This window comes from Miniopterus natalensis, chromosome 1 (genome assembly GCF_054644295.1).
Source record: "Miniopterus natalensis isolate mMinNat1 chromosome 1, mMinNat1.hap1, whole genome shotgun sequence".
In the NCBI taxonomy this organism is placed as follows: Eukaryota; Metazoa; Chordata; class Mammalia; order Chiroptera; family Miniopteridae; genus Miniopterus; species Miniopterus natalensis.
Window position 1 is genome coordinate 195,155,580 of NC_142081.1, and position 13,595 is coordinate 195,169,174.

Consider the following 13,595-nt stretch of genomic DNA (forward strand, 5'->3'; position numbering starts at 1 on the left):
ATGTCTGAGCTTTGAAATGAAAATTGTCTCTGGGCAAGCTCCTCCATAGCCCTGACTGAAAGCAGCAGGCTTTCATTGAGATTGTGGACTTGGGTGAAGGAAGCCAGGCCTCAGAAGACAGCAGGGATGGTGAAGTTTTTCTCTGGGTGGGGTGCTGAGCTGATGGAGGGCAGAAACAAAGGAGATGGAAATACAGTGCTCTGATGAGTCTGGAGTGATAGCATCTGATTTTACAGGCTGTAAGCATTAAATAAATAACCCCTGTGGCTCCTAGACTTTGTATATAAATATGACACAGATCCCAGCCTCTACACCAAGAGAATTTAAGTCCACAATTTCATGCAACATGTCTATAACATCCTTAAAGAAAAGTAGATAGAGGGACAGACGTGTTCTTCCCAGCCAAGAATGAATTGCTTCAGAAATTTTAACAGCACCCATTTTTGAGCATCTACATTGAGCATCAGGCATATGCACGTGAAAATGCCATGTTCTCTCAGGAATTATAACTTGATAATAGAGGCAGTCACAGAAATGAATAGTTGTCATGTACATGATTATTAGCAATAGTCTACTTAGGATGTCAACACACATTGTGCAGGATGAGAGCCTGTGCATTGGACTTGCCCTCAATCTGGGTTAATTACTAGGTTCTGTTTCCTATTAACTCTGTGATTTTGGGCCAGTCACTTCATCCCTCAGAGACTCAGTTTCCCTACCTGTGTAAAGAGAATGAGAACATCTCATCTTGTGAAGGTGAAATGAAGAGATGAAAATAAGGCGACTGGAGTGTGCCTGACATGTGCAGTCAATGCACAAAACCTGGTAATTCTGCACTGATGACTGTGGGATTGGGGGAAAAGGGAAGGACCACCTGATTCAGGAGCTCTGGGAAGGCTTTTGTGCAGAGGTGGCTCAGGAGGAAGGCTCCTTTCCCTGGCCTGAGCTGTTGGAGAAGGCATTGCAGACAGAACTTGCTGGTGGGAGCAGACACGAAGACTACAAGGATCATGGTAGGCTAATGAGCAGTGGTTATTTTGTAAAAATTGGATGGGCCAAAGGACAGGTTTTGAGTTCCCATCTGAAGAATATGCGCTTGATTATACAGACAATGGAAGTCACTGAAGGCTTTTGACTAGGAAAATAACAGATTGAGAGCTTTTTTCCCTCCTCAGAAAGATCACTCAGGAGGCTGTGAATCGGTGGTTGGATTTCAGGGAGGGGCCTCCAGAAAGGCCTCAGGGTCAGCCCTGTGGTGGGGCGGTGGTGAGAGGGAAGTTAAATATCAGAAATTACAATGACTTAATTTACATATGTGAAGCATGATTCTGACTTTGTTTTTAAGGGGAAAAATTAATTCTTGACAGCAAGGACCGAATGTAAAAGCTAAGGGAATGGGGAGGAGGCGGGGGTGGCAGAAGGAGGGCGGGTGGGGGACAGAATGTTCTTTCTGTTCTTTTTCGTCTACTTGACACTTGGAGAGTTGCTCCAGTAAATCATTTTGCAGAGGCAATCAGCACACCTGTGAGTGAGCCTTGGCATTTAATTGGCATTAATTGGTACAGAGGCCGACAATGGATGTTACTGGTGTGTGAGTGGAACACATTTGCATTGCTCAGAAGACTGAGAAGGAGCTAATCATGGTTGTCTGCAGTCTTCCTGGGGAGGGCACAGGTGGCTGGGACAAGGAGACTCTCGGGAACCAGGCCCCTCACTCAGCCCCTGGTGAGCCCCAGCATAAAGGAAGGTGGGTAGAAGACCAGGCTGTACCCTCTCAGAGCAGACAAGTGGGAGAGGTATTAGGCTGGGATCTGGAGGCTCAGGCCCTGGTTCTATCTATCCCACTAACTTACTGTAAGTTCTTGGACTTGGCCATTTGCCTTCTGTGTGTTTTAGCTAATTGTTCTGGAAAATGGTTCTGAAAGTAAAGACTCTAATCTGTAGACATAGGGGGTGGCCTTCTGGGCTCTGGTTTGATCAAATTGGGTATCACCCATTCATTCATTTCTCAGACTCTTATTGACCAGGCCCTAGGATCAGCTCCAGGTTCTGGGGTACACAGTTTGATAAGATCCTCTTCAGTTTTTAGTGTCTCACAGCATGCTAGGACTAACACACAGCTACATTGATTTAAATGTAGGAAATACTATCATAGAAATGGGTGCAAAACCCAATGGAATTCTGGATGGGGAGGGGATATTTAAGCTGGACTTTGGGTCATGAGAAGCATTTTCTAGCTGGAAAAAAGAGAGATTTCTAGATAGAGACAACAGAATAGACAAAAACACAGACACATTGTATGCTGTGTCTGTAATTATATGTTCTGTGGGAAAACAGCGAGTAGTCCAATATGTTAAAGGACTTTTGGGTGAAATTGTGAGTGATAGGTTTTGGGAAATGGATTCCAGGTTATTGGAACTCAGAGCCCTCAGGTTAACACCTCAAGGACCATTTAAAACTTTTTCAATCAAGATTAATTTTTAATCAAAGAACTTATATGTTTATTAACGTAACCCATGGACCCAGACACTGGTCTGGGGAAGGCCTGGGGATGGGGTGAATGTGGGCTGGAGGGGATCAATGGGGATAAAAAGGGGACAGCTGTAATATTTTCAAAAATAAAGATAATATGTTAAAAAAAAAAAAACAGCAATAAATAAATAGAAAGGTTAAAAAAAAAGATTAATGTTTGATGGGAATCAATCAGTAATAGTGTCGAGCTCTCGCTCTGGCAAGACCTTGTGAAGGACAGAGATGGGAGGAGGCCACATTAGCTACACATCAGACTCTTCATTGAGGAACAAAGAGGTGAAACACAGAAAACTCCCAAAGAGAATCACTCATTTGTTCATACTTTCATCCAGTCATTGACAAATTCCAAGGAACCCCTATGATGTTCTAGGGTTCTGCATGGAACAAGATGAGTAAGTGAAGTGGCCTCCTTGCCTGTGGAGCTCACAGACAATGCAGAAGGTGATTATACTGTCCAGTGTTACAGGCCATGACAAGGGTCCTGGGATCCAGAGATCAAGGGGAGGTTGGTGGAGGAGCACTTCCCAGAGGGGCCAGCAGCTGAATGACTCCTGAGAGTAAGACTAAGTCAAGCCAAGTTGGATGGTGGTGGTGGTGATGGAGGGTGTTATGTGTGTCCTAGAGGGCACAGTGAAGATGTTTGGGGAAGCAAGAGGATTCTGTGTTGAAAAAGTGAGGAGATCCTGTGACTGGAACAAAATATGTGTAGATGGAGGAGAGCAGGCAGGGGTCAAAACTGAGCAGGCATGTTTCAACCCCACCCCACCTCCCTCAGCCCCAGGCGCTGGTGAGGGGCTGTCCGTGGTGCTGAGGAGCACAGAGCAGCCAGCCTCATGACTGAGAGGCAGCAAACCTTCAGTCACAGAAGAGATTTTTCATGGAAATATGAAACTTTTTAGAAGGACTTTTAATTTTATTCTAAAGCTTAACTGAAGAGGACCCCCCGGTTCAAAGAAGGAGAGTGGTTGAGAAAAAAAAAAAAATAACCAAATTTTTCCCTTCCCCACCACCCATTCCAGAAGGATGGTTCCTTCAGTGGCTGGGAAATGCTCAGAGAAAATGCACAAGGGACTGTGAAGGGCTGGCTGGTGGAGGGTTGAAGTCCCTCCCCTCAGTGAAGCCAAGGCTCCATCTGCCCTTGGGTGGAAGGTGGGACAGAGCAGCCCTAGCAGCAGCTTGCCTGCTCTGGGGGCTGGAGGCAGGTCTGAGGCCATGGCAGTGGGAAGGCTCCAGACCTCACAAGTGTTATTCGTTTGGCCTCCCAGAGACTCTGTTCCAACTTATCCCAAGGCAGTTCTTAGAGCCTTGGTTTAATAATTCACCAACTTTATTACCTTCCTACTGAAATGCAGATCAGTCGGGATCCCCCAAATCAGTGGCAGAGTAGTATTTCTGCTAAACCATTAAGCCTGGCATGAACTCTGATTCTTTCTCTTTCTCAAACACTTAAAGGAGCCCAGTTTCTGGGAGGGACCCTAGCAGAGGTGTTCAAGGCTACTCAGGTCAGAGTGCCTGGGTGGAAGAGGGCTTGCCTATTTACTGGGCCAGTTACTAAACTCTCAGACCCTTACTGTCTGTATTAGTTTCCTATGACTACTATCAAAATTACCACAAACTTGATGGCTTAAGACTACTGAAATATCTTCCTTCATAGTTCCAGAGGCCAGAAATCTGAACTCAATATCCCTGAGCCCAAATCAAGGTGTCGACAGGGTCATGTTCCCTCCAGGTGCTCTAGGGGAGAGTTCACTCTTTGCCTCTTCCAGCTTCTGGTGGCAGCCAGCATTCCTTGGCTTGTGATTGCATCACTCTAATCTCCAAGGCCAGTGTCATTAACTCTCTCTGCTCTGATGTCACATTGGCTGCTCCTGTGTATGTAGAAAAATTGCCCTATGCCTTCCCCTGATAAGGACTTCTTTGACTGCATTTAGGGCCTATCTGGATAATCCTGGAGAATTCCTCCTTCTCAAAACCCTTAATTTAATAACATCTGCGAATGCCTGTTTTTGTCAGATAAAGTAACCTTCACAGATTCTGGGCATTTGAATGTGGATATCCTTTGCATGGTTAGTTTTTCAGCTACTACAGTGTTCTCAAATGTCACATGGATCTAATGAAGGGGCCCACCTCATTGAGAACATATGAAGATTAAAGATAGTACCTCCTTTCACCAATTTCTCTCTCTCTCTCTCTCTCTCACACACACACACACGTCAGTATCTGTCACATGGTCAATGGCCAGTGAACATTAACAATGATGACTATTTCATAAAACAGCCCTCTCTCTCTTCTCTACCAAATTCCTATGGGCCTCTCTCTTTGCCCCTCTCACCCTTCCCTTTCCTACTATACTGTTTTTCAAATTATTTTTCCTCTCAACACTGTAAGCAGCATTGTGATAACATGGTTCTTTTTCTGTCACCACTTTTCCTTTCCCATGATGACCTCCCTGCCGGGAATTGACCTTACCTTCTTCCTCCGTGAGAAGGGCTGAGAGTGGGGCGAGGAAGAGGGGAGGGAGCTATGAGCAAAGAAGGAAGGAAAAAGGGAAGACTGTGATCTTCACACATGGACATTTTCTTTCCTATAAAAACTTTCTCTCCTAACCTCATTTCATAGCCCATAGGATCACTACCTGCCCACACAGGAAGGCTGAAAGGCATCCTAGACTCCTCCCTGCCCTATGTCTCTCCTGTTGCCAACATCCCTCCTCACTTCTTATCAGCCCAGACCCACTAGAGTCCGTCTCAGAACCATCTCTTGGTGGGGCCTCTGCTCTTCAGTCCCACTGCCAAGCTCTTAGTTAAGCTCTTAGTTAATGGTCACCTCTGCTCGTGCTGCTGGTTAAAATAGCCTCTTAACCGGCGTGTGCCTCCTAATTGGCCCCATCTTTTACACCTGCCAGAAGCTCATTTTGTTTGTTTGCTCAATTGTTTTTCTCTTCAGAGGAGGTAGCACACAGCGAGATAAGAGCATGATCTTTGGATCAAGAATGGGGAGGATTCAAGCTCTGCTGTTTACTAATTCAAAATATTTAATCTTTCTGAGCCTCGGACACAGTCTCAAATAACTATTATAAAAAACTGTATAGAGTAGTGAATGCGAAGCATTGTGCGGTGCTTAGCATTTGGCAAGTGCCAAATAAACTCCTCCTTGTTGAGTAAAACAAAAACTCCTCACATCATGTCCCTGTCCACATCTCCTGCGAAGGACCTGGCTTTACCGATGCTTCCCTGTATATGCTTCACCCCCAATAAGAAGTCCTCTCTCCCAGGTCATCCCAGGAAGCACACAGTCATGTGCTATTATTTTTTTTATCTTCAAAATAATTACTTGACTCTCCTGTGAGTCTTCACCACATTTCTATGTTCCCCATTGCTGCAAATCTTGAAAGAGTTGTCTATTTTCAGCATCTCAGTTTTTCTTCTTTAAAACCACTCTGAGCAGGCTTTCTTCCCACTGCCCTATGGAAATTGCTCACTTCAAGGTCACCGCTGACCTCCAAGTTGCTAAATCCAGGGGTCAGTTTTCAGTGTTGATCTTACTGGATTTATCAGCTGCATTTGACATGGGCGATTCACTTCTCTTTGATACACATTTTTAGATTCCCACATGATCTTCCTTCTAGGTCAGTGCTGGTTCTTTCTCAGCTTCCTTTATTCACCCCTTTTCTTTGTAACCTCTTTACCTGGGGCTGCTCCCGGCTTCATGCTTGTCCATCTCTTTCCTCACAAAACTATCTCCTTGCTGATCACACCCAATATCAGGCTTTAAACAAAATCTATATGCTGAAATGTCACGACCTCTTTCTCAACCTCCAGACCCTATATTCAGCTGTTTGCTTCACATCTCTAGTTAGAAGGTTTATAGACAGCTCAGTCTCAACCTGCCAATCATCTCCCCACCCCAGCCACCACCACAACCTGCCCCGCCCTGCCGCCTTCCCATCTCAGATGATGACAAATCCTCCCTTCCATTTGCTAGGTCCAAAAATCTTTCCTACACAATCCTCTGGGATATTCTATTTGCGTTTGGGGAAAGATTTTTGTGCTCTTGCATTACACTGTGTAGACTGTCAGGGTGTCATTTATTACACTATTTCTAGTTTGCATGTTTCTCCATGCCTCCTTTTCTTGCCTGCTTAGTTGTACTATTAACTCCTTGAAGTCAGGGACATTATGTGTCCTAAGTATCTGGCACAATGCTCGATATAATACATGTTTGTGAAATAAATGAATAAAAATTTTCGGGTAGAGGAACCATGGTCTGTAATTTTTAAAAAATCAGTTTACAGTCCCTTAAGAGTAATAAATGTATACAGAAAATACAAGGAATTTAAAACTAGGTGGGAGATATACAAAGATTTGTCACTGTTTAGTCTTGATCCGATGTTAGGGTTGAAAGTAGTGATCTTTAGCAGCATTTGGTGAAACAGAACAGAGAGGACAGACAGATCAATTTTAAGTCCTCAATAAAAGTACCTTAAGGCAAGGTCTGATGGGGATTTCAGTTTGAATACACTGGGAAGACCTGAGCTCTCAGTCAGAGAGACGTGGAATTGAATCTCAGCTTTATCATTAACCAGCCGAGGACTTGGGGGCAAGGTATTTTTAATGTCCCTGAGCTGAAGCATCCTCATTTGTGAAATGAGCATAATAAACACTCACCTCAAAGAGTTGCTTTGAACATTAAGTGGGAGAGAGCCGGGTTCCTCATCAGCATTAAGTAAATGGTAGCTGTCAGTGTTAGCCTCAAGGAATTGTCTCAGGAAACAAGAAATGACAGCCAACTGAGGATTCTTATTTCCAAATTGTTCTGGGTTTCCAAATAAGATTCTTATTTCAATGTGTGTGTGTGTGCGTGCATGCATGTACATGTGTGCGTGCATGCCTGTGTGTGTCTATGGCTATGGGTTTGGGAGAATGGAGAGGAATAAAGCATTTGACCGAAGGCTTTCACCACCTAGTCATGGAACCACATGTGGCCACAAAGACTCAGGTTGGCTTATTCAACCCACCCTCTCAACATCTAGCCCATCGTCATCTGCTGTCAAGGCTACTGCTTTCTGCTTTGCCCCTTACCAGCCACCATTGCTGGAGAAAGCCACATGGAGAAAGCCACGACAAGGCTACACTCTCTCAACTAACCTGTGAGCGCCGTCCACAGTCTAGCATCGTGTGCTCTATCATGACTCAGGTTGCTTGGCATGACCCCACCTGGAAAACCAGCGATAGTTGAGCAACACCAATAGTCCCCATTTGTGAACCCTCAAAGACAACTTTGTAGAAAGCTACTTAATTAATATGCAAAGACTGTTACAAATATTAAGCTTTTATATGAAAACAGAAAGCCTTTGATGAATGTGGGAGATCTGAATTAATGAGGAGCCAGCAAAGATGAAGATAGTCAGTTCCTGCAGCCTTATCTCTTGTCAAAACAAAAGTATGTCTTGTCTGGCACAAAAATGTGTTTATTTTTTCACATCTCTCGTCCTAGAATCCCCATGTGCACTACTTCACATTCTCCTGGCCCCACCTTTAAGCAGCCACTGCTGTAGTGGCCAGTTTCACATAGGTTGCTCCAGCTTCACCAAGTGCGACCTGACAGCATCTCCTTTAAGCCTGAACTGAACACCTCTCACTCCCTGCCCTGGAGAGCTCCTGATGCTGAAGACTGGAATGCACGGGGCACAGGCCTGTGAGTGGAAGTAATGACTGTGGAGCCGCCCTTGATCTGATTGATAAATGCTCTGACGCCTATCCCCTGGGCAGACACTTTTGAGAAATTTTTCGTGAAGAGCTTTGGAAAATCTCTCAAGATTGATGAGCAGTTGGCTTTCTCTCCTTTGTATCATCCTTGACCCCTCGATCCGGTCCTCCTCCCTAGGATAATATTCCTAAATAAATTGCCTGTATGCAAGCCCTCGCCTGCCTCTGCTTTTGGGATACCCAGGGTCAGCCCTCCCGCCCCACTACAGCACATTTCAGAGACTGGCACATATTATAACAAATAGTTGGTGTAATTATTTACTTCACATACCTGTGGCTTTGCAGTTGGAACAGGTAAAAGATTCGCTACTATTTTCCTCTGAAACTGGCCTCCTGGATGCTTTTCCTTCTTCTTGAGTCTCTACCCCATTTACATTCCTTTCTGTTTGAAACGAGGCAACCCTGCCACCTTGGGTGTGGCTGATTGACTGAAGTGTGGGCATCTGACCCAGAAGGAATCAATCTTTTGTCAGGGCTGAGTCAATCATGTTTTCTCCCTAGAATTTGATATCTGTATATGGTGCCTCTAATGTATGTTGGTTGAATTCTTGACTGCGGGGTACTAAATCATGGTTGAGGAGGTACACGAGAGCAGAGAAAGCTGGGCTGCAGATATAGAAGACTCAAAGATGTAAGAGATGATAGGACTCAATAAAAATAGGAATTGAGGAGGTAGAGCTTTCCTCTTCTTCTTCCTTAGAGCTTTTCTACTCCTGTTTCCAAGTCCTCATTAAAGAGCAATTGTACTCTATGCCCTTTGGCTCTCTGATCTACATCCTAGCACTTGTTATACATTTCTTATTGAGGTTAGGGTCATTTTGGTGACTTTTTCCCCTTGGCGTTAGATGTTTTGTAAAACACTGAAGGTGATCAATAGTCCTTTAAGCCCTTGGGGGGCGAGATCCTTGGTGCATGGGAGATGTACATGTTTTATGAATAACTGTATAAGAGAACGTGCGTTGCTTGCCATTTGTCTTTCCCCATATCTTCTCGGACAACCTGAGCACCACTGTATAGGCCGACTCTATACGTTGTTGTCATTCTGACATTTTTCCTTTCAGATTTTCCCGTCTCATCCACACACACACACACACACACACACACACACACACACACACAACATGCTGACCCAGCATAGTGGCTTTTGTTCTCCTCCATGCTGCTCACTGTTGCTGAAGAAAGAAGGCCACTCACAAGTTATGGTAAAGTCCATACAAGCTGATTCCACCGAACCTCAGTTGGGGTCTGCCCATAACTTAGTACCCCTTGATTTATCTCAAAAAATATCTGATGTAGTTTCAAAGCAACAATTGCAAGCCTTTCTAATTGTCATTCCAACTCTTTACCTACTACTCACTCACCACTGACTGCCTTCACCTCCTGCCTCATTGGGAAAAATGGTGAAATATGGTAAGAATGATTTTTACTGTGCTTCACAGATACACTGTGTCTTCACATGGCCTCCGTTCTACCGCTCTTCATCTGCTGTTTGCCCAAAATAACACTTTCCTTCTGCACCGGGTCACCATTTACACATGCTGTTCAAGATGTCATCCTATCTCTCTGCTTGCCTTTGCTCTGAGCATCTTGAAGATATCCTGCCCCCACGTCTTTATGTTCCGATGGGTCCCCTCGGGATCTGGATCCCGCTCATGCACCTCTACTAAGCTGGCTAACTGGTAAGCTGACAGTGCCCTTTCAGTTATAAAGTTTATTCAGTTCTTCTCCTGTAGCACCATCTGATTTTTCTGAAAACTTCCATTTTTCTTTAGGCTTTTGTGACTTCTTTTTCTGAGTCATCCTACCAACTTGATGGGCATTTTCCTTTACATGAAACCTTCTCTAAGTTTCAATCATCTGTGCTCTTCCTTGAGGATCTCTTCCTGCGACATTTCTACAAGTTGATGACTCTCCTAACGCCAACAAAAGAATCAGCTTCTCCTCTATATTCTAGTCTGAATTTCCAGTTCTTTGCTGGACAGCTCCCTTGGTCCGCTCCTAAACTACGAAATACCACTTACCCACTTCTACAAAAAAGGCCGAATCTGAATGACTCTTGGAGAGATTCAGAAGGAGAATGCTGGAGAAGAGGGAAAGAAAGAGAAAAATCAACAGTGATTCTAAGATTCTTGACCACTGGCTTACTAGTGGTAATTAACAGAGATAGAAAAAAACAAGAGGCAATCATTGGACTGTGCCTCTTGTCATTCCCATGCCCAAGATGATTAGGCAGGAGGAAGATGGTTGTTTATTGAATCCCTACTATGTGTCAGAAGCTGATATAGGCATTTTAAATTGGTGATTTCATTGAGTTTTCGAAACTATTTTATGTATCTTATATTATTGACCTTATTTTACAGGCAAAGAAAACAGGGCTATATAAGACATTAAGCAAGGTTTCTTGAGGATATGTAATGAATTTTAAATCCAGGATAAAGTACTAAGTCCATTGAGTTTCACAAACTTTGTCTTTCTCCTCACAATATGAGAAAATAAGAAAGTGCATAAAGCCTTAAAGATTAGAGATTAATTAATATCTGACTTTGAATGACATTTAAAGCTGGAGTCAAGGTTTGTAAGATTTTCTCTGGTGGTCAGTTACAAGTCCTAGTCCTTCTGTTTGGAAAATTCTTCTCTCAGAAATTACAGAAGGAGAGCTTTTATTTTATTTGGGGTTTGTCTCTTCAGTTAGAACACTAGAACACTCTACTACTTTCCGTTCTGCATGCTTCTTTATAGGTTTTTAAAACACACACACACACAACACACACAAGTGTCCCTATATCAGGGTTTCTCAGTATGTTATTGGCATTTTGAGCTGAATAATTCTTTGTTGCGGATGAGGCTGTCCTGTGCATTGTAGCAAGTTTAGCAGCATCCCTAGTCTTCAACACACAGAACCATAAAATACATATTACTTTAAAACTTACTTTAAAAAAATAATATGTCATGAATATATAACATAAACTGTGATTTTTTTTTCATCCAGGGCTTAGCCCTTGGACACCTTCTTTGGCCCATGATTCTATTGGTCATATCATTTAGCCTTGAGCCACTGAAAGTGTCTAGGTTGCTGACTCCCAAATTTACACTCCAGGCTGGACCTCGGCCTGAATTTTGACTTGAATGGTGCACTGTCTACTCGCCACCGCTATGCGCCTGTATTGTAGATACTGACGACAGTGTGTCCAACAGGGGACCCCTGATGCTCTCCCCCACGCTCGCTCTACCTGTGCTCTGCCCCACCTTGTTCAGGAAAGTTCCATCATCCCATTGGCTCAGCCGCCAAAACTCTTGCAGCTGCCTGCGGTCCTGTTTCCCATACTGCACAGAGTCCTTTAGCTAGTCCCCCTGGCTCCCTTCCAGAACACAGTCACAGTCCAACCACTTCTTACCTCCTCCTTCATCTCTGTTCTGCTTTGAACCAGAATTTATAATATATTATATATAAATATAAAAATATATAACATATTTTTATATAAAAATAAATATATTTATATATAATTAACCATTATATATAAAATGGATTATATGTATTTTGGTCTCAATATATAGAAATATGTACTATATATAATTATATATCACATATATTGCATAATAATAGTACATATAAATTATATAGAATATATAATCTCTTTTTGTTCTAATGTTTTTAAATTGATATTTTACAAAAATTGGATTATACCATAGGTGGTGTTTCACTGTGTTTTTTCTCTTTCTCTCATTTTATTTCCAACTCCTGTTACTTTTATCGCCATACACTTGCTCCTTTCCCTCTTCCTCAGACCGTGCTAACAACCAGAAGTGCATCTTTTTATGCATAGCTTCTGGCTTAGCTGCGAGAGAGGGATTCCTTGCTTTTTATCTTTGGAGTCTGGGAACCCAGCTCAGAGTCTGGCACATGGCAATGAACTAACCTGTTGGACAATTATGAGAATAAAAGATGGACTAGCCCTTTGCTCTACTTGAAGATGTAGATCTGATCCACATCCAGGGGAAGTGTGCCTGCATTGGCCAGTGCGTGTCATGGAACAAATCATCAGACTCCTCCTTCCCACTCCTCTGGCCTCCTGGTGGAACCACCTTGCCTGCTGATGAGTCAGAAGCAGAAGAGCAATATTAACAGCCACTACTTATGGTGCTGAGTCCATATGCCCAATAGGGAGGTAAACTAATTGTGTGTATAATCGCGTTTAGAATTCATAACAGTGGATAAGAAAGCACTGCTATTTTCCCCCTTTTATAGATGAAGACCCCAAAGAACAGAAAACTAATGTCACACTCCAAATGGCAGAGCTGTGCTTCAAATCAAGGCAATATGACTCCAGGACCAGGGTCTTTAAAAGAGAGATGACAAAACATTCCCTTCATGACATTTCAAAATGTGCCTTGAAAGACACATGGGGTTTTGTTTTGGCCTTAATGAGTCAAGGCAGAAGGACGGGGCTGACCCTGTGGTGAGTCAGGGGTCCCGATTCTCCTCCTTACCCTGACATCACAGAGGCTTCCTGGACTACATGTCTTCATCTGTAGAGTGATAGATAGAGCTGGCTGCTCATGACAAAGATGTCATGGGCTTTGCAGTCAGACGGCCTAATGCTGATTTCACCACAAACTAGCTGTGTGTGCTACGGCAGGTGACTTAATCATTCTAAATGCCTTTTTCATCGCATCTGGAGTGGACACATAAAACCTTATATTTTAAAAAAAAGCTGTTGGGGGTAGATAAATGTGTTCTATGAAGAAAAAAGCTCGGGTGGGGTCAGCACTCCACAACATGCTCAGGCCTTCCTGCAGAGGAGTCTGGGGATGGGATGTGGTTCCCAGAGCTCCTGCCTCTCCTTAGCACTTTATTTCCTTTGGCTCCTAATCCAAGCAACCCTCCTGATCTGAGGCTGCGGGGTCTGAGGTTGGAATGTACATAGACCTTGGTCCCTGGCACCCAGGATCAATGCCAGGATCTCCCCACACCTCCCTGTTTTAACAACTCACGTCTCCTGGCACAACCTTTGACTGCCCTGCGTAGAGAATGTCTGTGATCTCTCAGTATCCTCTCTGAAGCCCTCGAGAGAATCTGAGTAACCCCACCACCCTGCCTTCCTTTCTCTTCCGGGGCTCTTTACTAAGAGAGCGCTACACACAAGGGGGAAAACCCCTCAACTGGAAGGATAATGTTTTGCTAGTAGCCAAGAATTAAGTACTACTATTACACAGCTCCCTGATAACCTTGAGTTAGAGTTTGATAAATTAGAGTCTGAAACCCTGCAGGTAGGGCCCCTCTCAGCTGCCATCACG